This window comes from Lissotriton helveticus, chromosome 3_1 (assembly GCF_964261635.1).
Source record: "Lissotriton helveticus chromosome 3_1, aLisHel1.1, whole genome shotgun sequence".
NCBI classification, from domain to species: Eukaryota; Metazoa; Chordata; class Amphibia; order Caudata; family Salamandridae; genus Lissotriton; species Lissotriton helveticus.
In genome coordinates, this window is record NC_136061.1 from 312,636,568 (window position 1) to 312,662,677 (window position 26,110).

The 26,110-nt window shown below is 45.7% G+C and overlaps 1 protein-coding gene and 1 non-coding gene across 4 annotated transcripts in view; one reads left to right on the plus strand and one right to left on the minus strand.

Annotated features, from left to right (window-relative positions):
• RPH3AL (rabphilin 3A like (without C2 domains)) overlaps window positions 1-26,110 on the minus strand; it is a 959,424-nt gene that overhangs the window by 811,545 nt on the left and 121,769 nt on the right. The window lies entirely within an intron of this gene.
• TRNAM-CAU (transfer RNA methionine (anticodon CAU)) lies at window positions 24,405-24,478 on the plus strand. The gene has a single exon. It is a non-coding gene; the product is annotated as a tRNA-Met (tRNA).

A 26,110-nucleotide genomic window follows, 5' to 3' on the forward strand; every position in this document is an offset into this window, starting at 1 on the left:
ACTGGACCTGAAGGTCAGGCAATTTTTCTTATGTTTCGAGGCTTGTGTTATATAGCTGGCCCATCCACAGAAGACCAGCTCCCTGTAGTTGGACCTTTACCTCTTTGTCTAGTGTTGGGTGAAGGCAGGGTTATCAATTAACAACAACTCTGGAGAGGCACTTTGGCATAGTCCATAGTGACCAATTAGAGCAGTGCACAGTTTGGATCAGCTGTGTGGGACGAGGAAGAGGTTTTGTAATATCTCTGCATCTATTTCACCCGTCTCTAACGGTATGTGTGGTAGTCTACATTGGAGGTCAACCAGTAAACTGTGTAATGCGATTGCATGGCATGATAGTAGTGTTCCATGTCTGGAACAACAAAACCACCTCTATCATAAGGAAGCTCGAGGGCCTCCCACCTCAGCCTGGGGTTCTTACCCCCCTATATGAGTTGACAGAAGTGATGAAGGCTTGCAAAGAAAGATTTTCTCAGTGGGATGATAATATTGTTGAAGAAATAGAGAAATTGTGCTAGAAGCATCATCCTAATGATGTACTTCTTTTACCTTCCTTAACCATGTAAACTATTTTATAGTTAACTTTAACATCTAATACTTTTTTCAATAATAATAAAGTTATCTAACACTGCCTTGACCCACCAGCTCGATATCGCCAGCTTCCTCACAACAGACATTACATCCTCTAATGGCACGTCCTCATTAACGCACGGCCTGTCTTGAATACTGGTATTGTTAGAATACTTGATCATTTGATCACAAATTAGTTTGTTGTACACATTACCAAATCAAAAATGTAAGGACAATTCAAAGCTGAAACATAACTATCTATACATTCAGTTTTACTGGCATTCTTTGAAAGAATTTATACACGTCAATGACAATGCAAACATTTGCTGAATAATAGATAACAATGGGGTTGATTTAATTATTGGCAGACGGACTAGTTTCTGTTGCATTGGCGGTGTACTTTACTCCGCCGGCCGTATTTAAAGAGGTCCACTGCACCCTTTGTTGCAAGTTTGATGGACGGCTCAGTCAACATGACAGATATGTGTCAAACTAACAACTATATTTTTTCAAAAGAACAATGAAATATTTTAAAGTGCTCACTGCCCCTTACCACTACGTTTTTCATGTGGGTGACAGACAGTAAAACTGAGTAAACAACAAGGGGGACAATGAGGGCTTGATAAAGGTCTACCGTACTTGCCCTGGGTAGAACTAGAAGACAAAAGAGGTACGGTGTTCCTGGGTGGCAAGTTGGCCACCTGGTGAGTACTCAGAGTGGTGGGGAGGTGGGGAACACCTCCTTTCGGAACTAGGACCCTCACACACCCAGCAAGCTAGGTGTCATGCTTCATCATATGGGTCTGCTCCTCGTCGAGCCGGTGCTGCAATGCTCAACGGGCACCCATAAAGGGGCTCTTTATTAGAGATCTTTTGTTCCTTGCCGTATAGGTGCCGTGGGTGTGAGGGGCCTGGTAAGCTGTACATGTGGAGACGCACCTCCTGGGTACACAATGCAACTTCCTAGCCCAATATGGATTTGACAGGGTCTGGCATTCTGGTTTTGCACGGGGTTCCTGAGGGGTGGCTATTTTACTAAGAAAAGGGCTTCCCTTTACCCTGGCTAAAACCGAGATTGATGCACAGGGCCGATATGTGGCCATCTCCGGAACGATTGAGGGGCGCCCTATGAAACTCCTATGGACTTACATTCCCCCTGCACTTATGCCCTCCACCCTTCGACACCTCACGCTGGTATTCTCCTCCTTTCCACAGGGCCTCACGGTGGTCGGGGGGGGGGGGGGACTTCAATGCTATCCGGCAACCTCTGCGTGACGCGACGGGGACCCCATTGGAGGGCCGTCTCGAGTTGGTCTTCAGCCCTGGGCCTCTGTGACCTATGGAGGGTCTGGAACCCCCACAAAGAACAATATACCCACATGTCGGCGGCCGTATAGACTTCCTCCTGATGCCTGCCATGGACTGCCAGCTGGTATCAGGGGCTGCGATATTGCCCAGAGGAATCTCGGATCACTCCCCCGTCTCCCTTCGTCTTGGGACCCCTTCTGCGGGCGACTTGGCGGTTGAACGCCTGGTTCCAGCAGGACTCCACGCTAGTAGAATCACTGGGGCAGGAACTGCGTCAGTACTATTCCACTAATGCGGGCTCGGTTCCCTCACCAGGGACGCTGTGGGAGGCCATCAAGGTTGTTGTCCGGGGGGTGGCCAGGGGACTGGTCCACGCGAAACGAGTGGAGCAAACAGCCCAACTTGTGCAGCTGGAATCTCAGGCAGCGCAGCTGGAAAAAACCCAGCTAACTACCGGTCTCGGAGACTCCTCTCGGCAAGTGGCAGAGGTCCGCGAGGAGATTCGCCGGATCTCATTGGAATCCACGAAAATGCTCTGGCGTTCATCGGTGGCATGTATTTATGGGTGGAGTGATAAAAATGGCAAGCTCTTCCACAACCTAGTGTCATATCCCAGGGTCAACCGCGTTATTCCCGAAACCCGTTCGGATACCGGGGTCCACCAGGTGACGTCTTCAGCCATAGCACAAACTTTTGCTGATTACTACGCGACCTTATATGCCGCTCGCCCTCCTGGTGCTCCACTGACGGACCTGCTGGAGAGGACCGGTACTCAGCTGCCGTGTCTCCCCCAGGAGACCGCGGAGGCTCTGGACCACCCCTTCACGAGGCGATTTTGCTATTACACCCCGGTAAAACACCTGTTCCGGATGGCTACTCCCAGGAGTACTACGCGACCTTTCGCAAGATTCTGGTTCCCCATTTAATGGAGCTATTCAACCATGTGGCGGAGGCAGGATCCTTCCCACCTAAATCTGACGTGGCCACTATAGTGGTCATTCCAAAAACGCAGCCGCCCTCCCTGAACTGTGCGGACTACCGCTTGATCTCGCTGATTAACACAGAGCTCAAGATCTTCGCTACTGTGATAGCCCAGAGACTCCGACCCCTACTGCAGGACCTGGTCCATCCCAATCAATGCGGGTTCATGCCTGCCAGGGGCACTCGTCACTGCATTCGTCGCCTCCACCTGGCTATGGCCCACCGTAGTCGCCTAACCCTGTATCTGGCGTTGCTTCTCATCAACTTTGAAAAGGCCTTTTATACGGTGGACTGGAGGTACCTTGAGGATGTGCTGGAGAGGATGGGCTTTGGCCTCCCCTTCCGCCACCTGGTCAGGGTCCTTTATACTAACCCCAGAGCCCGTGGTCTCATTAACAGCGAGCTTTCAGAGACATTCCCAATCCGGAGGGGCACGCGTCAGGGGTACCCGCTCTCACCACTCTGGTTCGCGCTGGTGATGGAGCCCCTGGCGGCGCTCATCCGTCAGGACCCACTCATCCAGGGTTGGGCCTGGGACTTGAGTCAGGTTGATAAGATAGCCCTTTATGGGGACAACGTCCTGCTTTATCTGGCGCACCCGGACAGTTCTGGCCCCAGATGCCTGGAGGTCCTTTCCGCTTTCGAGCGGGTCTCTGGACTCCGACTCAACCCGGCAAAATCAACTCTGGTCCCTTTACATCCCTCCTGGGCTTGCTTTGACTGGCAGACAAATATCCCCCTTCGGAGGCAATCATTCAAATATCTGGCGTCTGGATTACCCTTCTGCCAGAGCTCGAATGGGCTTTGAATATCGCGCCTTTGGTTGCCAGGATGAAGTCAGACCTCAAGATATGGCAGGCCCTCCCCCTTAACTCCCTGGGCAGAATTGCGCTCTTTAAAATGATGATCCTCCCCACTTTCTTTACATTTTGCAAAACATCACCATCCACCTCCCGGGGAGCTGGTTCCGGGAACTAGACGGCATTCTTACTCGGTTTCTCTGGGGAGGAGGGAGGCCGCGTTTATCCCTAGCGCACTGTCGTATCCCCCCCCTTCGATGGAGGCATGGGAGTGACTAATCTCCACCTCTACTACTTGGCCACAAGGCTTATCGTGATCCATGATTGCTTTGCGGGTGGCTGGTCCGACCCAGCATACCGAGTGGAACTTAACACAACTGACTTCACACAGATCCAGGCGTTCTAATACCGCAGCCCGGTACCGCAGGCTCTACCCCCTGTCACGAGGACGGTGCTCCTGGCCTGGCGGACAGCCCTACGCCATGTGTGGTGGGACCGGAAGCTCACTCGACAAACACCACTCTGGCATGGGGCCTGGCTCTAAGAGGTCTCTTCCCTGCAAGGGTTCCGCCACTGGGACCTCATTGGGATCTCATTGCTTGGAGACGTATGGGTGGGAGACCACATTTGATCCTTTGCCGACCTGCAACAGCGCCACGCCCTTCTTCAGTCCGAATTCTATAAATATCTACAACTCAGACACGCCCTCCATACACACATTTCATCTCCTACCTCCTTTCCGGAGTTCAGCCCGCTGAAGGCTCAGGTGATGATGGGGAACCTGGGGAGGGGGGTAGTGTCCTGCATATACCTGTCACTGGTGAACAATGGTCCCGCATCGCTGGACCGGCTCAGGGCTCGATGGGAAGGATGGTTGGGCCCCCTAGAGGAGGCGGACTGGCGAGATGCCCTTATGGCACCCACATCCTCCAAGTTGCGCCTGGTCCAACTTTATTATCTTCATGCAGCCTACCTCACTCCGGCGCGTGTGTATAAATGGCAGAGACGGAGTAGTCACACTGGATATACACAGAATGTACACCCGACTCTAAATGAGGAGGGGGGAACTTCAGGATGGCAGAAAGGGTACTCCGTCACCACAGCCACGAAGTTCCTTAACCGCCAACATTTAAATCAGCCCCAATATCTTTTACTAAACTGACAAGCACATCAACATGTTCTGTGAGTCTAACCTTCTTTATATTTGTCCATAAATCTTTAATCCTAAAGCATGAAAAAGAGTCGTCATCTTTCACCCAGGGATTGATCCCGGGGTGAAATTACCATCTCCTATTGTAGAAATATATTTGGGGAAGAATTCCTTCTACTCCTGACATTGCATTGTTAGCTCCTTTGCCTGTGGAAGAAATGTGTGGTCAAACTAATCCATACACGTGTGCAACAACATAGGGTGGTGGATTACATACATGACCTTCTGTGTTAATTCTTTACCACCGCTACCGCACTTTTATAAACAACAAATATAAGATGAGCAGAATCGATTTAATTAATTGGAATCACTGGTAAATGCTCTGGATGCCTATCAAACCATATTTTATTGGCTTGATTGTGCCACTGAAGCACAGGACCAATGATTTACAAACCAGTTTTGGTTCTTCTCCAAGAGCAACAGTCCACCCTGAACTCCTATGAATGCATGAAGATCAAACAAACAATTGCAAAATATTGGCCTTTAGTACAAGCTGAACCTGATTTTAAAGGTATATTTCAACAACCTCCAATTTTTGCATTCCAAATTACAAAAAACTTGAAACAACTTCTCAATAAGAAAACCAGTAGAAAGGATCAACATTTCAGAGATACTGTTCCATGCCATAATTGTGGGAGCTGTAATAACATCATTAAGAGCACTACCATTATGCACCCTACTTAGGGTACCCCCATTAAACTGAGAGTCACAGCCACGTGTGACACTACCAATGTAGTGTACCTAAAAAAGTGCCCATGTGGACTTCCATACTTGGGAAAACGGAACGAAAAATCAAAACGTGCCTCATGGAACACAAAATCTAAAATCTACTGTGGCAATACATTTTTCTGAAACAAATCATAATATAAGTCAACTTAGATATATGGTACTTGAACAGGTACACATTTAAGAAGGAAGAGACAACAGACAATATCTTTTACAATGCAAACTCTATTGGATAACCAAACTGAGCTCAATACACCCCAAAGGGTTAAATGATCGTCTCGAATACAGTTGTTTTTGTAAATATCTGTGGCTGATTTGCATAAGTAATATTATGTGTATTTTGATCAGAGCTTCGCTGAGCACACACTATTTGATCACACAGAATGCATTGTATTTCACACTTCATTAGAGTTTCGTATCCTTTACACTTTTTTTAATGAGCAGATACACACGCTTGAATACACATCCATTCTGCGTCCATTTTTACTTTTATTTTTACATTCAGGTTCGAACACATCTTGATTTTGAATCAGTTTGCATTTTCACGTCTTACAGACATCTTTTTAGTTATGTACCCCTCAGGATAATGAAGCAAGTGGGCATGCTTTCTCCCGTCACCGGGGATACCATTTTTTTACCGCAACGAGCTTTATTGAGACAACTATTGTCGGAAGCACACATTAAGGTTTTGAATTGTTTAAAAATTATATACGTTGCTATGACTGTGAAGTATTGTCAACATTCATATTTGTTTTGGAGTTAGAGATGAGTCATGTTGGTCATTTAAATTAGTAGTATTACCGCAGTTTGTTACTTCCGGTTTTACTGCGGCATTTATTTTGAGGAGGAAGTGTGAAGTTGAGACGTTTATCGAGAAGAGGAAAGAGGAATTGCATATCGGCATTACGGCAGGTACTACAAATAGCGTTGTGGTTGAACGGGTACGACAGTTTCCGATGGTTTCACAGTTTGCACTATGGTATACTTACACGGAACGCTATTGCGTTTTCGGGATTATGGCAGAATACAGATTCACATTAGCACTTTTATGTATTTGCACATTGGATTTTATACTATTGCACACCGCACTTTTTGTTACCGTACTAGAAGATGTTTCTTCATATGTATAGGCAATGCATATAAAATCTAATAACCTAGGGTTGACACAGGTGTTTACCTGGTCTCATTCTGGTTTAACACTTCACATTAGACACTAGGTTTTCTACACTGCGCCGTTTTTACGTCCCTTTTTTTGGTTTAACTCACCACATGTACCATGTTGATGTTTTTTTAACATTGCTATGCACTCATGAGCTCCTGGATTAACAAATCAGAATGTATATATGACATTTCTCGTAGGGACCTATCCCCTTGACGAAGGGCTGAAGCCCAAAATGCATTGGGGTACCTGTGAAATGGGATAACCTTCCACATAATTGATATGCATATGAGAACATATGAATCATATTTTTGATGGGAGAAGTATAAAACAAAGATGTAAAAATAAAATATTTTGAAGAATTGAACCACAGTGATTATTTGTTTAAGTGGATGAAAATTTGTAAAGCGGCAATAACGTCACCAAGAGTGCTTAATGAGTCTGCTCGTTCCCCGCTGGAGGGTGCCTTCAACTCCAATGAATGCTGCCATTTCATACATATATGCCATTGCTTTGAAGGATCTATGAAGTAACTTTGCAATGTAATAATTTATGTAGCCTATGCATTTGTGTGTATATCCTCCTCAGGTTTATAGTTAGCAATAAGCAATGCTAGTGCTGCTTTGACCTCTGTGCAATTACTAGGTAGTACTTAATTTATGCCAGTTAACCATTTAGTTTACTGGTAGCTTTTAAGTATACATAAATCCAATGGAAATAAAAGAAGGACTGTTAATCACACTCCCAGATTCTGTGTATGCTGCACGCTGGCCAGTCTGATTGTCATGCAATATTTCAGGCCATGAGACCATATAACATGAGAGCCTAATTTTTGTGTTTCCTTTGTCATATACTGAGTGTGTTCCTTAAGACCACCAAATGCTCCGGATTAGTTTTGTTCTATCACATTTATATAATATGCAATGTGGGCTATTGCTTTCCTTTTGAAATATTAGAACTTTTTAAATACATTTTAGCATATAATGCCCATTTGTACATTAATATTCGCAAAGTGTTATTAAAAAAACTGTAGGAGTGTATGTATGTGGTATTTGTATACCGCAAACTTAGCTTAAAGGCAGCTGAGCGCTGTACAGAGTCAAAAGCAAAGTTACAGTCAATATGTGATTGGAAGATTAGCTGGTTTCTAAGAAAAAGATCTGCCCTCTACAGCACCACAATGTAAATTTCGTTAACGAGGTGTCTTGAGATCTGTCCTAAATTGGAAAAAGGTTAGGGTAGTCTGATGGATACATGGATGACATTCCAGATCCCAGCTGCATAGACGGTGAAGGCCTGTTGCCTTGTTTTCTTCCTTTTGCAGTTTGTCTCCAATCCGATAGTGTCTTGACTGCAGTTGTGCTGAGAGCAATCAGAGATGGTGATCTTACTGGCCATAGAGGCAATAGTGCAGGCCGTGATGGCTTTGTGGATGATACAACTGCTTTTGAGATTATGTGGACTGGAAAGAGGAGCCAATGGCTTCCATCAAGAGGGGGGTGATACGGTCATATTTCTTCATGCCTTCAATGAGATGTACTGGAGCTTGTAGGATACCCTTAAAGAGGGGTGTGTATGGAGAAACAGATGGTGGTGTAGGGCCTGGTCACCAGCCAGATGTGAGAGTACAAGTGTTTGAACAGCAGTTCTAAGACCACTTTCTGGGTGGTATGATCTATAAACTCGTTATACCACTGCAGTTTTGTGTGTTGAGTTTATCTCCTGCAAGAACTGGCTGGGATCCTAACACTTTGCAACAACTGTTTTGACTAAGACTGGCCATCCCCTACCAATTGTATAATTCAGTAAAGACAAGCAATCCATGCCCGTATTAGCGTAGTCATATAACACTGCCTAATGTCTGATTGAGTTACGCATCCCCCCCCGCATCACTGACACCCACCCTCTGTCACATATGCCCCCTACACAAGTCCACCAAAAAAAATTAAAGAGCATATACCTAGGTCTGAATATTGCCCTCTGAATGTTAGGCAAGGCCAGTCCATGGCTGTAGAACAGAAAAGGACCAGTCCATGAAACCAGACATGATGTGGAAAAATTGAATTGATAAAGTTGCCAAACCTCCTTGATGATTTTCATATATTTAATCCGGATTTCAATGTTCATAGTAGTTTGACCACATTGCCTTCAGTTTGATATAATGGACTGATTTATCATTTACCTCTCCCTCTCATTCCTCCTTTGTTCATTTTCTTAATAGTCCTATTCTGCGGCTTTCTTATATTCTCAAAGTCGATATTTCAAAGTACTGTACTATGTCAGTAAGTCAGGCAGTCAACAATACTTTATTCAATTAAAAGATACAATTATAAAAGTGAACATACGTACACATACATGATAAAATAAGATGTGTAAAAAGAAAATGTAATCCACACCCGAATAGAAAGAATATTTTACTCGTTAACTTTGGTGTCCGCAGTCAGCAATGTCACTTACTTAGGGAATACTCTTTCGGAACACAACCCTCTGGAACTCACATTGATATGGGGGAAAATTCCTACACCGGTACCCACATGGAAGTTAAATCCAACACTTTAGAGGATCAGATTTTTAGAACTGCTCTGAAAGAGGCAATCATATTATTTAGGCGAAAACGCAGGCACTGCAAGTAATGGTCAGATCGAATGGGAAGCTTTCAAAACTGTAATAAGAGGGGTGGCGATCAGCACGAAAGCGGGAGTACGTAAAGCATTGATAGAGCACCGTACCGAATTAGAAGACTAGTTGGGTAAACTAGAGCAGCAAGCAATCACGCAGAAATCACAAAAGGCCCCACTTCAAGAGGCGTATATTAAACACGCTCAATTATTAGAACAGTTATGAGTAGTGGACTACACTTTATACACGCAAAGACAGCATGCAATAGCTGACAAAGCGGGCCCGCTCCTGGCAAGAATTATTAAAAATGCCCCAATGCAGTCCCCTGTCATAGAAGTTAGAACAGTGGAAGGGAATTTAGTATGTACCCAATTTGAAATAAACACTGCATTCCAACACTATTATTAACAGTTGTATGACTCACATAGAGTGCCGCACGATATAGATCATGCCCCATTTTTTTAAGAATTACACCTCCCGCAATTACCAGTTACCTATAGGGAGGACCTAAAGAAACCTGTGACCAGTATGGAGATTAGAGCTGCGATTAAAGCCTTACCCAGAAATAAAGCAACGGGTGGGAACGGCTTGCCCGTAGAATTCTGCATGGCCTACATAGACCTACTGACCCCTAATTTGCAACGACTATATCAAACTTCTCTTGATACTGGTACATTGCTACTTACTACTCTGCAAGCGCTGATGGTCCCACTACCAAAACTGGGAAGAGATAGTGTGGAGCTAGCAGGGTATAGGCCATTGTCGTTACTGAATACGGACTACAAAATTTTAAGTAAAATACTTGCTGATAGACTTTCTCAATTGATCCCCAAATTAATCCATGTAGACCAATGCGGTTTCGTGTCGGGTAAGAGCACTGCCCTCAAAATTGGAGGTTACACCAGATCATGCAGCATAAGTCTGCGACTGAGGGCTTTCAGGGCTGTATGTCTCTGGATCTTCGCCAAGCCTTTGATTCTTTACATTGGGATTATATGTTATACACTCTACGGAGGTTTGGTGTTCCGGAGGAATACATTAACTGGGTGAAGTTATTATATACCAGTCTAACGGCTAGGTTCAGAACAGGAAGACACATATCGAAACAATATTCAATTGCGCGGGGCACAAGACAAGGTTGCCCATTATCTCCCTTATTGTTTATAATTGCTCGGGAACAGTTATTATGCAAAATCCGTCACAAGGCAGGACACAAGGGCATACAAGTGGGTTATGACGCCGCTATAGTCTCTGCATATGCAGACGATATCATTTTATATCTTAATAACCTCACTAACAATTACAACCCTTTGCTGGCTATTTTTGCTAATTTTCAAAAGCTTTCAGGCCTAACAATAAACAAAACCAAATCATATGCATATTCCTTTAAGGATATCGCACACGCAGACGCGGTTGGCTTTGGGGAGGGGTCTTTCAAAATAGCGCCTGTGACATTTAGATATTTAGTAATACACATCTATCAGTACACGCAGGACCTCTTGGACGGTAATTTAGTACGCACTATCACGATACTTAAGTTACAGATAAAATTCTGGATATCCCTGCCCATATCGGTGGCGGGAAGAGTAGCAATTAGCAAGATGGTGGTGTTACCCAGATTGCTATATTATTTTACTAATCTACCAGTGCTTGTGCCGGCCCCAATTTTCAAATTGCTAGACACATTATTAATTGAATTGATATGGGGCAATGAGCGCAGGAGAATAGGGTTATAGAAACTACAACTGGACACAAGGAGTGGTGGGTTGGGGGCACCAAACTTGTGGGCGGACTGCTACGCCAGCCAGTTACAATAGGTAACATACTGGATTGTAGGCAGAAATCTACAAGAAATTGATATGTCTCAACAATCTTGGAAGCGTGGACTGTTACATAAGCTTATGTTCCCGGAGGGAAGAACTACTCCAATTACCTCTCATTTATTGAAAGTGGCGTTGGCATACTGGACTAGGCAGTGCGTTATACAAAGCAACTGCATCTAACATACCGTTGCTTGGACTGCCACTACAATCGGGGACTATCACATATAGATGTATACTGGCTTGGGAGGAGGCAGGGGTCACTACTGTCGGGGCTTTCTTTACGGATGGTACCATCATGACCCACAATGCCTTTGTTGGGCTACATAGGGTACCAGACACACTCTTTTTATTACACGCACACATATCCCGTTTTATACGCACCACATGAGCCCCAACTGGCCAGGAACCTTCAACACATGAATTATTAAACATGCAATACTTGATGGGGAACGGCAGCCATATAACCAAATGATTATACAGGGGCATCCGTACAGTGGTGGCGACACCACTTCTCTCTACTAGCGAGAAATGGGCCACGGAATTAGGTCATGAGTTTAGTGACAAGGAATGGGAGGCCCTACTAGAACAATCCAGGAAACCTCCAGAAACCCCAAGTTTAAATTTATTCAATTTATTATTGTGCATAGAGCTTATTTGACACCACATTGGTTGCACAAGATGTTCCCTGAAGTGGCGGACAGTTGCCCCCGTTGCCATGCTCCAAATGCGAAATTGTTACACATGCTGTGGAGCTACCTGAGATTACTTAATTATTGGTCGAAGGTGCATAAAATCTTGCATGAAATTGCACCTGTACCAAATGATGACTCCCCAGAGTACTGCATACTTGGATTAGGCCCTAGAGGCAAAAAGTCTGGCCCTGTCTACATATTTATGAATCTTGCTCTTATGTTGGCAAAACACAATATCACAAAGCGGTGGAAGTCTCCTAAACCTCCGTCACTGTTGGACTGGTATACAGAAATGGTTAGATGGGGTAGAGCAGAAGGTGCGGAAATTCAAAGAGAAGATCAAAGAGGCCTGCATAAAAATATGATATCCCTGGACTGGAATGTACTATTGGAGGAGTTTATAGCTATGGATATACAGACATGCTGAGGGAGTGTCATGGTAAGCATTAAGATTATTATGCCTGATTATTGGCTAGTCCGGAGATATGATACGTGAAACCACTGATTTTTCGTATGTTACTTGAGTGGCATACTCATAGAGATTGACAACAGTATTATGATTTTGTTTCTGGAAGTTATGTGGAAATGTTTATTGCAGCTGAGTCGGTGGGGGTTCATTTCACGGTAGTTAATAGGTTTAAGCAACAGTCTAATTGGCAGTCAGAGACGAACAGGGTTTATTGCAAAAAGCTGAAACTGGTCGTGCCAACAGAGTATTCTATACTAGTATAAATGATAAGCAAGAACTTAATAGAGTGTAAATTAGGTCGTTTATTGCTCTGTCTCGAGCATGTCAACATAATCACATACAACGTTAATGTTATGCCTCCTCTCAACTTTACACTAGCAGAAATACCAAAGTTATATTATGTACGCCCCTTTTCGGGCAAGAGCTGTTGGATGTGCCTTCTATGTATGTTATGACACTCCAATAAAAAGATGTTATAAAAAAAAAAGGAAAATGTAATACAAATTTTCAAAAGTTAATGGTTAGAAAGGCAACGTCTAGCCGCATTTCATGACAGATCTTAACAAGCATTTACAATGCAATGGTTTCGCCTTTGGAAAAGTTAGAGCTATTGGCATTGTAAATGTTAAAATTTGTATTTATGATTTGGTTTTGAATACAGATAAATAAATGTCATTTGCATTTACATTGTCATTAGCTTAATCTTTCGCAAATGTGAGACCTATTGTACCCTACGGACGAGCTCAGCAGACAGCAATTACTACCACACACACACACACCCAGAGCCACACACACACACACCCAGAGCGCCACACACACACACACCCAGAGCCACACACACACACACACACACACACCCAGAGCCACAGACACATACACACACCCCCAGAGCCACACACACACCCAGAGCCACACACACACACCCACCCAGAGCCACACACACACACCCACCCAGAGCCACACACACACACCCACCCAGAGCCACACACACACACTCCTAGAGCCACACACACACACACACAGCCACACACACACCCAGAGCCACACACACACACACACACAGAGCCACACACACACCCAGAGCCACACACACACCCAGAGCCACACACACACCCAGAGCCACACACACACCCAGAGCCACACACACACCCAGAGCCACACACACACACACCCAGAGCCACACACACACACATCCGGTGCCCCACACACACACACCCAGAGCCCCACACACACACACCCAGAGCCACACACACCCACCCAGAGACATACACATAACATGAACTGCCTCTGGTTCCATATTCAGATCTGTCCTTCCAGAGTTGGGCGGTTTCATGGCGCTGTGGTCACTGTTTCAAATGCACAAGTTAGAGCTTGAAGCCTCGAGTCTGATGGTGGGGGAGGGGATGGGAGGGATGGATGTTTCTTCTTAGACTAAGAAGCCCGTGTGTGTGTGTAAGCGGGCGGCTGGAGTGCTAGGCACTTGATTCCAGCTGCAGCTGCGAGCGCCCCTTGGCCTGGACTCCATTTCCCGAGCTGCTCGATAATAGATGCAGTGTGGAGTGTGCCTGTCCGTGTGAGCTGCCAGGAGTCTCCTGAGACTAGTGCAGCAGCTCAGTCACTGATCACAGCCAGCAGCACCGACAGGCAGAGCTGCTTCCTCACTCTCTGGCGCACACGCAAGTTTTTTTCCTGTTGTTTTTTTCCCCTTTTGGAATCGGGTCCCTGGTGAAGCTTTTCTGCAAAATCGGCATCCAGTGGGACGAGCACCTTGCACCCAGGAGGAGGACTGTGCATGCCTGGACTCCCTCCCGCGGCGACGGCAGCGCACGAAGTGCAGGCACAAGAGGACTCGCAGCAGTAAGTAGCGCTCTCCACTGGAGTGCACGTGTGTCTTTTTAACGGGGTAGAGGGCTTGTGGTGATGTCCTGCTCAGGAAGTCAGTGCTGAACTTTTTTACGGCAGTGCACATCTGCAGCGTTGCTGCAGCTTCCTGGCCGAGCATGACCGGGGGCTCCGCGTGTGTACCTGCGGGCTGTGCCGGGCCCGGCTGTGCTGCCCCTGCCAGTTGTGGGGGTCTGCAGGCACCGCACCCCTGCCGCCCCGGAACTCTTCGCCCATTGATGACAGCTCCTGCCTGGCGCTGCTTGTCACGGTCCGACTCGGAACTGAGGCCGCTCATTCAGAGATCTCACCGGGCGGAAACATAATTTAGGTCCTGAAGGAAGATCAATGTTAAAAACCTTGCCTTTGTTGGAAGTCAATTTTCAAGTACTTCAAGATGGGGTTTCAGGAAAGGTAGTACCTATGGAAGTAATGGAATGAGTGGGCCGCGGTCATCAAATGTTTGGATAAGGGGGGTTTTGCTGAATAAGACACAAGTTCTTACAAAGAAGTCAAGAACAGAGAGAATCTATAGCTGACTTTACATCTGCCTGAAGGAGACCAGCTTTTACTTGCAATTATTGTGAGTTTAAAGATGAAACCACATGGGATCAATGAATTGAAAGAACCAGCAACAGAAAGATTGCTGTCAGCTGTAGACGCAGATCTTGAGTATGGAGTAAGTCTTTCTAGGGCTATCGAAAAGTTGGATGCCCATTTTAAGGAACTATCGACTCCTGGGGAATTATCTCCTGAGAACGAAGGGAATGTGCTTTGTGGAAAAGAAGAAAGCGAGGAAGAGCGCAAGGATGTAAAAAATGGACATTGGAGCAAATCTGAACGTCCCTGTGAAGTGAAGTAGGACATTGTGATTCACACATGTTTCAGACGTGGTAACAAGGCTCGTGCAGCTTCTGCTAAGCCTTGGCCTGCCTAATCTCAGGCCTGTTTTAAGTGCAGTCGTCAGGGACATTTTGTGAGAAGGAGTCGCAGTGTACGAAAAACCACTGTAGCTCAGCTTGATGGATGTGAATTCAAGGTGCATGATGATGCTGTGGTTTCAGTGAGTACTGCCAGGAATTTGGAAACTTGGCAAAGGTTTCTGAGAAGAGTTTTGAAAACCGGCAGCAGGAGTGTGTTTTTATCTTGTTCTTGGAAGAGGTTGTGTATTCCTACTCACTTGCACCTGGACGGCTTTCACATGCATAACTTGCCAAAGTGTACAGTCCTGTGTGCGAAACACCTGTGCTGGAGCGCAACGGAACTTACTCTCATTATGAAGAGAAGGAAACATTTTTCCCCATGGAGTAACCCCTTGTAGTCTATATGAGGAAAAGGTACTCCCTGAGTTAAATATAAGGTCCAAGAGTAAAGGGGGGAAATAGCAATTATCAAAAAGAGACACTCTTATCTGACCTATATTTCTTAACTAAATGGCCTCCATTGGGCTCATACTAAAGGCAGGTACACCATGCAACAATCAGGCAGACTGATCATTCAAAAATTATATATATATATATATCTTTTTTATTTTCTTGAATATACAAAATAATGTTTAAGCTATTTTTTTTTTATACGTCTGAAAACTTTTTTTTATATAAATTCATATCAATACAATTTGGGCAAACCTAATACAATGATTCCTTGTTATTAAAGTAACCCCTTGTGGTCTCCATCACCATTTTTTAGTACTTTCTCTGCCAGTTCCCGGCCTGAAAATAGATTTACTCCATTCCTTGGCAGGAGTAAATCTGCAGCAACTTCCAGGATGGAAATGAGTTGGGAAAAAGTGCGTGAACCCAAACTTGCAAGGCATTCCCGGGCTGCTTCCTCGTGCCGCAGCAGAGATGTGTGTGGGTGCCTGGAAGTCCCCAGGAGTCAGTGTTCTCCAGAGGCTGGTGGCCGAGGCGAGGATGGGGTTCAAACCCACGTGCATAAGACTCAGGTGAATTTATGGGGCGCCTCGTGGAGTCCTCGGACAGTAACACCCCGCCCTCTAGTGCTCTGCGGTCCACGCTTCTGCGCGGCTCAGGGGCCGAGGTTTATTGCACCAACAAGAGGGGTGAATGTTCACTGCCTTTGTATCTCAGACATTAGAATCCTCCGCCCACCTCTTTGAGGGCAATGTCTGACTTTCTGTTCTTTAGGAGCGAACTGCAAACGGGCCTGTTGCGCAAATGCTTTTGAGAATTTTTGCGGCCTTCGCCTTTAAGTGTTAGGGTTCCGAACTCTTAGCGCCAAGACGCCCTTTGAAGCGTATGTGCGCTATGTAAGCAATCTTAAACCACATTAACATTGAGGTAAAGGCACTCTGCTTCTACAGCTGGCCCTGTCAGGAAAGCCACCCACAGAAGGGTGGCCCGACTCCAGGCCGGGTTTTGTGTGTACCCCTTGCACGAGTGACAAATTTCATTCATGGCTTGAGTGCGAGTCAAGCAGCCCTAAGTAAAGCCCACCACCTTCTTAAGCACCCCCAGCCCCGCCCCAGAATACTCCGCCCCAGCAGGTTTTAGGCTTCAGATCCGAAGACCGACCCCTCCCCGGTGACCCCCACCCCTTTTAATAATTCAGTCTGGGGGAGCCTTTATTTGCCCGCTCCGCCGCAGCCCCCGCTTCCTCGTGGATTCTGGTTTGGGTTTCGGGATTAGGTGAAACTAGAGCGCTTTAAACCGCTTTTGGGAGCTGAGATTAGGCGCGGCTCAGGTGAAGGCGGCTATTTTATGCATGCTTATATTAAACCGCAGGGATGAGGTGCGCTGGCATCCGCAGGTGCTTGGAAGGAAAGCAGGCCACGGAGACCCCCCCCCCCCAAAGACCCGCAGACTAATCCGTGGAAACAGGAGCGGGTCTCAGGAGCGCCGTATCCATTGCAACGAGAGCCCTTTGATAACGCGCATTTAAGAGGCTGAAGGGTGACGTGTACCCCGATGCCGTGCACACCCCTGGCTCGGAGCACCGCCTCTGTAATGGATACAGGGATGGCATTCGAGGATTACCTGCGCCCAGGAGCTCCCTGGGTATCCGAGCTTTAAACCGCTCGGACAGGTGACCCCTGCTTCAGTGGCCATTTATGGAAACAGACCCTTTAAACCCCCCATGTCACGAGGTGCACGTGTGTGTTTCACCACCGCATATCACAGTTCACTAGGGTGGAGCTCTGGTGACCAGACAGGCATCGATAGAGCGACAGAAAGACAGAGGGGGCAGGTCGTCAGACAGACACAGACAGATCAAAACAGAGATACACGAACAGATCTAGAAACATAACTTGATGTTTATTGTATTGCACATGGAGGTGTAGGGGCCACACCCAAGCCTGGTGCCAAACCAGCCACAATTCGGGTTAACTTTATTGGCCGCAGTCATGACGTCAGTCTATGAACCGTTAGGGCAGAGGTACTTCTCTCATACCCAACAAGTGTGTTTTGTCCTACACCAAATCACTGCACGTGTTCTCCCCTCCCTCCGCTACAGTTTTCCTGCTCCAATGCTACTCTGAGGCGCGAGCGGCGGAAATTGTTCTTTGCAAAGTAACTGCTGAAAATACACGGTGAGCGGGAGGGGGGCGGGAAACAGACAGGGGGAAGAAGGCACGGAGGGAAACAAAATACACGGAGAGCGGGAGGGGGGCGGGAAACGGACAGGGGCGGGAAACAGACAGGGGGAAGAAGGCACGGAGGGAAACAAACAAAATACACGGAGAGCGGGAGGGGGGCGGGAAACAGACAGGGGGAAGAAGGCACGGAGGGAAACAAACAAAATACACGAAGAGCGGGAGGGGGGCGGGAAACAGACAGGGGGAAGAAGGCACGGAGGGAAACAAACACGGGCTTACCTTCACTGCAAGGAGAGAAAATGGCGGACACAAGCTTCCGGATTTTGAGGATTTGTGGGCGTGGAGGGGGGCGGGAGAGGACACGAACGGCGGGAGGGGGGCGGGAGAGGACAGGGGGGCGGGAGAGGACACGGACGGCGGGAGGGAGGCGGGAAACGTGCACAGGACAGCGAGGGGGGGCGGGGAGGCACACGGAGGGGGGCGGGAATGGACAGCGCATCTGAAATCACTTTCAGTGAAAGGGGAGGGAACGGGAAAAAACGAAACTCCGCCCAGGGAAAAAATCTCGGGAACGCCCCCGAATCTGGTCCGGCCTTGACGGACAGATCCGGCACCCAATGTATAGCCTCTATTTATGGTGCTAGCCAATGAGAGCCGGGGGACGTTCCCGAAGTCCTTATTGTTAACAAAGGATTTCACCTGCGCCGAAAAGCTGCGCAGAGCGCAGCCTTCGGCAGGCGAAACCCAAAAAGGGTCTCACTGCATATCATCCCTATTTAGAATCAGTAAAAAAACACAGAGCTGGTCTACACTGAGTAAAACTACATCTTTTCAGTAAAGGATTAAAAAATTGTTTTGAATATGTACAATACAATTTACAAAAGAATACAAAGTGCAAAGGGTCTGGTCAGAGAGCTCATCACAGGGACAAACGCACATTTTGGAATAATCATATTGACCCATTGGGAAAAAGATTTGAAAACGAATAAGCCCGTTCCAGAAAAGCCTTAGTAATGACCGATTGCAACGCCCACCCAACTTCAATAAATATGTTTCGGTTCCCAGACATATCTGAATTTTAACATAAATCCCAACAGAGTACTTGGGCAATTTAACATCCTCCCTTTCCATTCATCTTTACTTGGAAAACATTACCTCTATGTTATGCCTGGCTGGCTTACAAATAGTGGCTGGGTCCGTAAACAGATCAGATCTCCCCACGATCTTGAGAGGTTCCTTAACATAAGACAACAAGGGGATTTGAAGACCTTCTTTACAATTCAGAATCCATCATGACAGATTGGTTAGAAATGGCAATAGTGTTTACCAAACTGAAAGTCAAAGTAATAATAGAGCTCCTTTAGTAAGGTCTTCTATATACAGGAGGTCTAACTCCTCATGACAAATTAAAGTGGAGCAGCAGTGGGAACACCCAAAAGTCAGCGTAAATACTAATTCCCTTCAAACTCTATAAGCCACACATTTGAGTATCCACAAACTCCTGCACCATACAGAGCTACCAGGACACATTGTCTGTTTTAGATTTGCATAAGAAGGACAAGTGGTTTGTGGTCTCAAGCAGTAGATAAGGTGAACATGGCGCACGCCGACTGTTGCAATTTCTGATTACAAGCATACAGATTATAGCTCAATGAATTGGAGTGGATAAAAACAACCCACAACTATGGAAACTGAGAAACCTCCGTTAAAAAGCTGCCATTAATAGACACGGACCTTAAAGTTTGCCTTTTGGTTTCACAGACCCATATTTTCGGCTTATTAAAGTTGGTCTCCAAATCTAACTCCGACATAAGATTTACAAAACCTCTGAACAAAAGCTGCTGGTCAGTAATACTGCGTCATCCGCATACAACAGAGCCAGTACTGGTAAGTGTTTATTTAGGGGCACATCCAGTCCCAAATTCACTAGGTGCTTATTCAAATTATTATTATAAAGGAAAAACAAAATAGGTGCTAGAACACATCCTTTTCTCACTCTATGCCCCAACTTAAAAGGGACAGAAAGCTCACCATTTGGGCCAAAACGCACCCTACCCTTCACATCAAAATTGTAATCAGCGAGGAAGCACACCAAAGACTGATTGTGGCCCTGCACTGAAAAGAATTTGCCATAGCTTAGACCAATTTTCACAGTGGAATGCACAGAATAAATCCATGAAGGCTAGGTACACTAGGCAGCGTTTTGCAGTAACATATTTACATACAATCAGAGGGAGATTCTACCTAGACCATCACGAAATCCATACTGTCTATAATCGCTCTAATAGCACTCCAAAACAATTTAACATTCTTAATCTCACATGCAAGTACAATGGAAATCCAATTCTGTTTGCATAAGGTATTTATCCTTTCTTTAATAGCTGCAACATACTACAATTGATGCATTGTCTTTCGGTCTAGTCTTCAGGACTTTCCACAGTTGCCTCCTAACCACAGAACATGAGTATCAAACAACTTACATTCTGAATGGGGACAATTACAGACTGGCTTAAGTAAGGATAATTTGATTTAAGCGCAAGTATCTAAAAAATACCTAATCAAATCATACCCATTTATTCAAAAAGATTGCGGATAAGACATTTTGAAGAGACCAAGGGTCATCCAACATCCACACCAACCTGAGCACATCAGGAGTAGCAGCTATAGGGAAATTAGTCTTCGCAAAATGGAGAGAGTTATATAGGGTTTGTGAGAAATTGTGATGCTAGTTGCATGGTGTATTAACCCTCCTCAAGCAAGAGCCAGAATTCCAGTCAGGGTGAACCACTGAAGTCACTAAATTAATCCTTTGATAGCTTGGCCCAAATGCAGTAAAACTTAACTTAGAGGCAATATGTAAAGGATTTATGCATCACACAAACAGTAACTAAGTGAAATACAACACAAGAATAATCCCACACCAATTTTGAAAATAGAGTACATTTTGATAAATTATTAAAAATACCAAAACTACAAAAATCCAATCAGTAAAACTAGAGTTATGGAGTTTTCATGTTTACGGTAAAAATGAGTGCCTCAAAGATCAAAGTGCCAACCACAGAAATCTAGTTGCCCGAAACTGGTCAATGTAAAAAAATATGGCCATCCGCAATGGGATGCAAGTCGGATACAAAAAGTGGATTGGGGCTCATCGGTGCTTACCTTCAGAGTTAGAAGAAATTTGAAGAAAAAGCTTCTGTGAAGGTAGAAGCTCAGCAGGGCAAGGCTGCAGGCAGTGTTTGAGGAAGAATTTGTCGTCATCATTGAGCCACTGGACAGAGTTGTGGTGAAGATTTTGACGCTCTGACTTAGTCTCTTTTTTTGGATGTCGAAAATCTCTAGGGGGATGAAGCTGAAGGGTGTATCTGATGAGAGTTACACAAGGCCGTATACTCCTTTGGTGAAGGACCGCTGAACAGGATTTGCTGCTGTAGAGAAGAACGTAGCTGGAGCTGCAGCATAGTCAGGCCAACCGACGATGTACAGTGGGCAGACAGACAAGTAGGTTGGCCCCAGTCTCCTCTCAGTTCTTAGAGCAGTTTTGAACCAGAGCTTTTTGAAGTCCAACGTTTTAGTTTTTCGCTACCTGGGTACTTTTAACACCACACCAAGAATCGAGGACTGGAGGGGCACCATTATAGGGGTTAGATTTTACTCAGGCTGGGTCCAAGTGCGGGTTCAAGATGGTTGGAACTTTTTCTGCCCCTGAGGCTCTGATCAGGAGGCCAGCCAACTAGACCTTGGAGTCCCTCTGGTAGTCCTGGGTTCAATAAGTGGAATAGGGCTCAAGCAGGAGCGTAGGCCTCTGAGGGTTCAAGGCAGGCTCGAGGTAGAAAAGCAGTCTTCAGAAGTACACAGCTGGCCACATCAGCAAGCGGTTCCATGAGCGTCCTTGCTCAGGTCCAAAAGGGAACTGAAGAGTGGGTCTATGGGTCCTATTTTTAGAACTGGTGCCTTCTTTGAAGTAGAAGTTTCCTGAGAATTACCTCTGAAAAGCTTGAAGTTTCCTGCATTCCCTGCCATAGTTTCAAGCTGGTTGCATGAACAATGCAGTGGTGACAATGCCTTTGGGTGAAGTCAGGGCAAAGCCTATTTAGTTGCAAGTGGGGCTATGCCCAGCTCGGCTCTCCTCTCCCCCACCCTGCCAGCAATTGCCCCATCCAAGCTCACCTAACAACTCGTATTGTGTGGCTGACTGAGAGGAATGAACAAAGTCCAACTGTCAACTACACCCAGTCCTGTGACCCAGGAAAAGGTTGCAGGCACCAATAGTTAAGGCAGGAAAAAGTCAACTTTCGAAAAGTACTGGAAACAAAAAATCTAGCTGACAGTTTTTAGTTCTGTTATTTATTTAAACAGACTACGACCAAACTCTAAATTGTCTTGGTCTTCAAAATGTAGTATTACACATATTAAATTATGTAGACCAAGACAATTTAGAGTTTGGTTGTAGTCTGTTTAAATAAATAACAGCACTAAAAGCAGTCAGCTAGATTATTTGTTTTTTCAGTATTTACCGGCCCATTCTAGCTGAGTGCAATAGGGCCACACCCCTCTTTGTAGCCAAAACTTCTAAAAGTGGCATTTTAAAAAATGTACCTTAAAATGTAACTTTCCGATTAAAGATAATCCAATGTTATCTCATGGGAGAGGTAAGCCTCTCAGCGGTGAAAAACTAATTTAGCAGTTTTTTCCCTAGCAGGACATGTAAAACTTAAAAGTGCATGTCAAACCTTTTAATTACAATGCACCCTGCCCTGTTGGCTACCTATGACCTACCTTAGGAGTGACTTATATGCAATAAAAAGGGAGTTTAAGGATTCGCAACGTGGTTATATTGCCAAGTCGAATTGGCAGTTTAAAACTGTGTTCACGCTGCAATGGTAGATCTAGGACATGTTTAATGGGCTTATTTAAGTGGGTGGCACAATAAGTGCTGTACGCAGAATAGTAGCATTTAATTTAAAGGCCCAAGGTATATGGTAAACCAGTCTACAAGGGACTTAAGTAAAGGAAATATGCCAATAGTTTGTAAGCCATTTTAGGGAATGAGCAAAAGCAAGTTAGCAGTAGTAAGGTGCACAGAGTCCTAATGCTAGCAAAAACGAATTCAGAAAATTAGGAGGGTAAAAGCAAACAGTTTGGGAGAAGACCATCCTAAGGCTAACAGGTTCAGCTGGGTTAATATAAAATAAATCTAAATACTATGCATAATGAGACTTTCTTTTCTTTTTGACAGACCTTATTTTATGTTTATGGTTGTGTTTTCGTAAAAAAAATTAAATTAAAAATAGAAATATAATCACAGCGGTGTCTGCAATTTTTATTGTGTTGGTAGGGTGAACGGACGGTCACTGGTCATGGTCTCCAATAGAAAACCTTCTATATTAATGAACGGAGTGCGCAAGAACTGCCCAATGAGACGTGCGCAATTCTCATTAAGTCCTAAAAGTATGAAGCACCGAAATATAAACCCATTTCCTGGCAACCGAATGAGATATTATGGAATAAGGGCCTTAGCAACACTGGGGCACTAGAAAATATTCTTTTCAAGACGCGGAAATCCATTAGCGGAAAAATTATCTGAGCCCTGAAGGGCGCCCTTTTATTAAGAGAATATCAACAGTCCTTAAAATAATCCACAGAAACAGATGAATACAACTGAAGCCGGCACAACATGCATTCTTTGGTGAAGAAGGCCGCAGCGTGTTCAGGACTAATTATCCGAAGACCGAGGTCAATGTTTGCACACAACTTTCAGAAAACCACTTGGTGTCTCCTGAGCCTACTTCAGACATCAGCGAATGGCGGACTCATATACTCCGTTTTAAGGCTCATGTCCTAAGTAAAGCAGCAGCGGAGGAGGAAACCCCTTTACCATCTATCTATAGGGAGGCCCGTTTAAATTATGAGGTTCTGCAGCTCTAACCCGTCCTGGATTATTACGGTTCTGCCGCACTTAAGAAAAGGGGGGGCCAGTCGGCCCCCACGCAGGCATGGCGGGGCCCGGCCCCTCCCATATCCCGGTTCCTTTGTTGTGGCCTGCCCCCCCCCCCCCCGCCCCGGAAGCAGTTGTGCACTTCCGGGGCGAGGGGGCGGGGCCTCGAAGGGGTTAAGAGCCTGGGGAGCGCGGGAAGCGGCCTCTTTGTGCCCGCGCTCCCAGGCTCGCTCCTCGCCCCACCGTGGGGCGGTGTAATTTTCCTTTTTGTTTTTCCTCCAGGTCTCCTTTTCCAGTGTGGGATCAGCTACGGGAAGAGAATCGCGAGTTCGTGGCGGAGCGGGAGTAGTAGCCAGTGACCGGAGATCGGGCGTAGCGGAGGAGCCGACGCAAGTTCGTTGTGGGGCAGTAGTAGCGGCAAGCGACCGGAGATCGGGCGTATTGACGGAGGGACCCTGCGAACCCAGCGAGGCCGGGGAGAGCGCACCGCCGACAAGGACACAGAAAAACGGGCCACAGCGAGCGGGAATAAGCGGCTGTGATCAGGATAAAAGTGAGTTTTGTGCGCTGTCCGTTTCGGGGGGTAATTGTGGCTCCTCGTTTGGGCTGAGTCGGGAGGCTTTGATTTCACGAATAAGTCTTGGACTCTGCGGTGATAATTGTCCTGGTGCAGCCTTTCTTAGCGCAGTAGGCAGCGCGTCAGTCTCATAGTCTGAGGGTCCTGAGTTCGATCCTCAGAGAGGGCATTTTAATTTCCCTCCTGTTTTCAACAAACTTTGGGACGGGCTCGGCTCTTGCTTTCCCTTTACCCGGCGAGTTTTACAAAAGTTAAGCAGGGACAGCTAGGGCAGAGAGCGGATGGGAGACCGGAGAAGGTTCCTCCGTGTAAAATGGTTTGAGAAGCAACAAGCTGTTGGAGAGTAATTAATGAGGTGAACGTGTCGTCATGGAAGGCAACTGGTGCTATGTAAAGTGCTCTGATACCTTAAAACGAGTAGAAGATCGGTTGGGTGTTGCACAAACAGCGAATTTATGTCATCAAAAAATGTTAATGTTGTTTTTAATTCTATACGGGCTCTACTTTATAGAGTAATTAATGAGGTGAACGTGTCTTCATGGAAGGCAACTGGTGCTATGTAAAGTGCTCTGATACCTTAAAATGAGTAGATGATCGGTTGGGTTGCACAATCAGCGAATTTATGTCATCAAAAATTTTAATGTTGTTTTTAATTCTATAAGGGCTCTACTTTATAGAGTAGCTAGTGAGGTGAACGTGTCTTCATGTAAGGCAACTGGTGCTATGTAAAAGTGCTCTGATACCTTAAAATGAATATATGATCGGTTGGGTGTTGCACAAACAGCGATTTTATGTCATCAAAAATTTTAATGTTGTTTTTAATTCTATAAGGGCTCTACTTTATTGCAGGCTACCAGGGTGTGCATGGGCTGTACGTCGGGGAGTGTCTAAATATACATTTGAGGGTATTTTATGATTGCTGACTACGGTGAAGAGCGTTATTTCCTTATGAATTTCAACAGTGTTTGGGCAGTCAAGTAAATAAGTCAATTATAGCTGGGAGAGTTTTCCCATCCATTAACGGCCACAACTGGAAATTCAACGTATTTTCTATTTCAGGGGGGCAAAGCCGAGGATCTCTGTCTTGACGAGTCCTCTCTGCGTGGCGTTTGTTCTTGTGCCTGAGTGTTTAGCACATTTTTTGCAGTATTATACGTCAGAGTGTACTTTGTTTTCTCTTGTGGTCTGCACGCCGGTCATTTTTTCCGCCTGTGCACTTTCGGCTACCTATGTATGTCCGCAGCCCCAGCCTACCACGTGTTCATTTCACGTGCGCACCTCTGCTCCAGAATTGAATTATATGGCACAGAAGATACAGCATATTCATATTGTATTAATGAGATAAAGGAACGTTTCACAGCCGCATATTGCTTATTAAGCGACTTCCCTCTTTCTTCTCGCATGGGGGGGAAGGTTAACTTTTAACCCAGCACAGTTTGCACTGCTTTTTGCGAGATTCATGAACTACTCGTCTGCCCCATAGGACATTTTGCATAGATATGGAGGCAGGACACTTATCGGTGCATATTAGGGTTACAGCTTTATAAGTGGCTGTACAGGTATTTCAAGGATTTCGCCAATGCGTATGTATGGGAGGCAGGTTTAGCAGTGGACTGCTTCTGAATGTGCTGCTCTGTGTGTGCGGTTGCACCTCATTATGGAGACGGACGGGTGGGTTCTCAATGCCTTTTGGTGAACTCGGCGTTGTTTTGGGGCATGTGCCAGTATTTCCCATGATTGCTTAGTGTCACCGTGTATGTAGGTAACCGTACCACCACTTGCGACCTCAGAGCACAACATT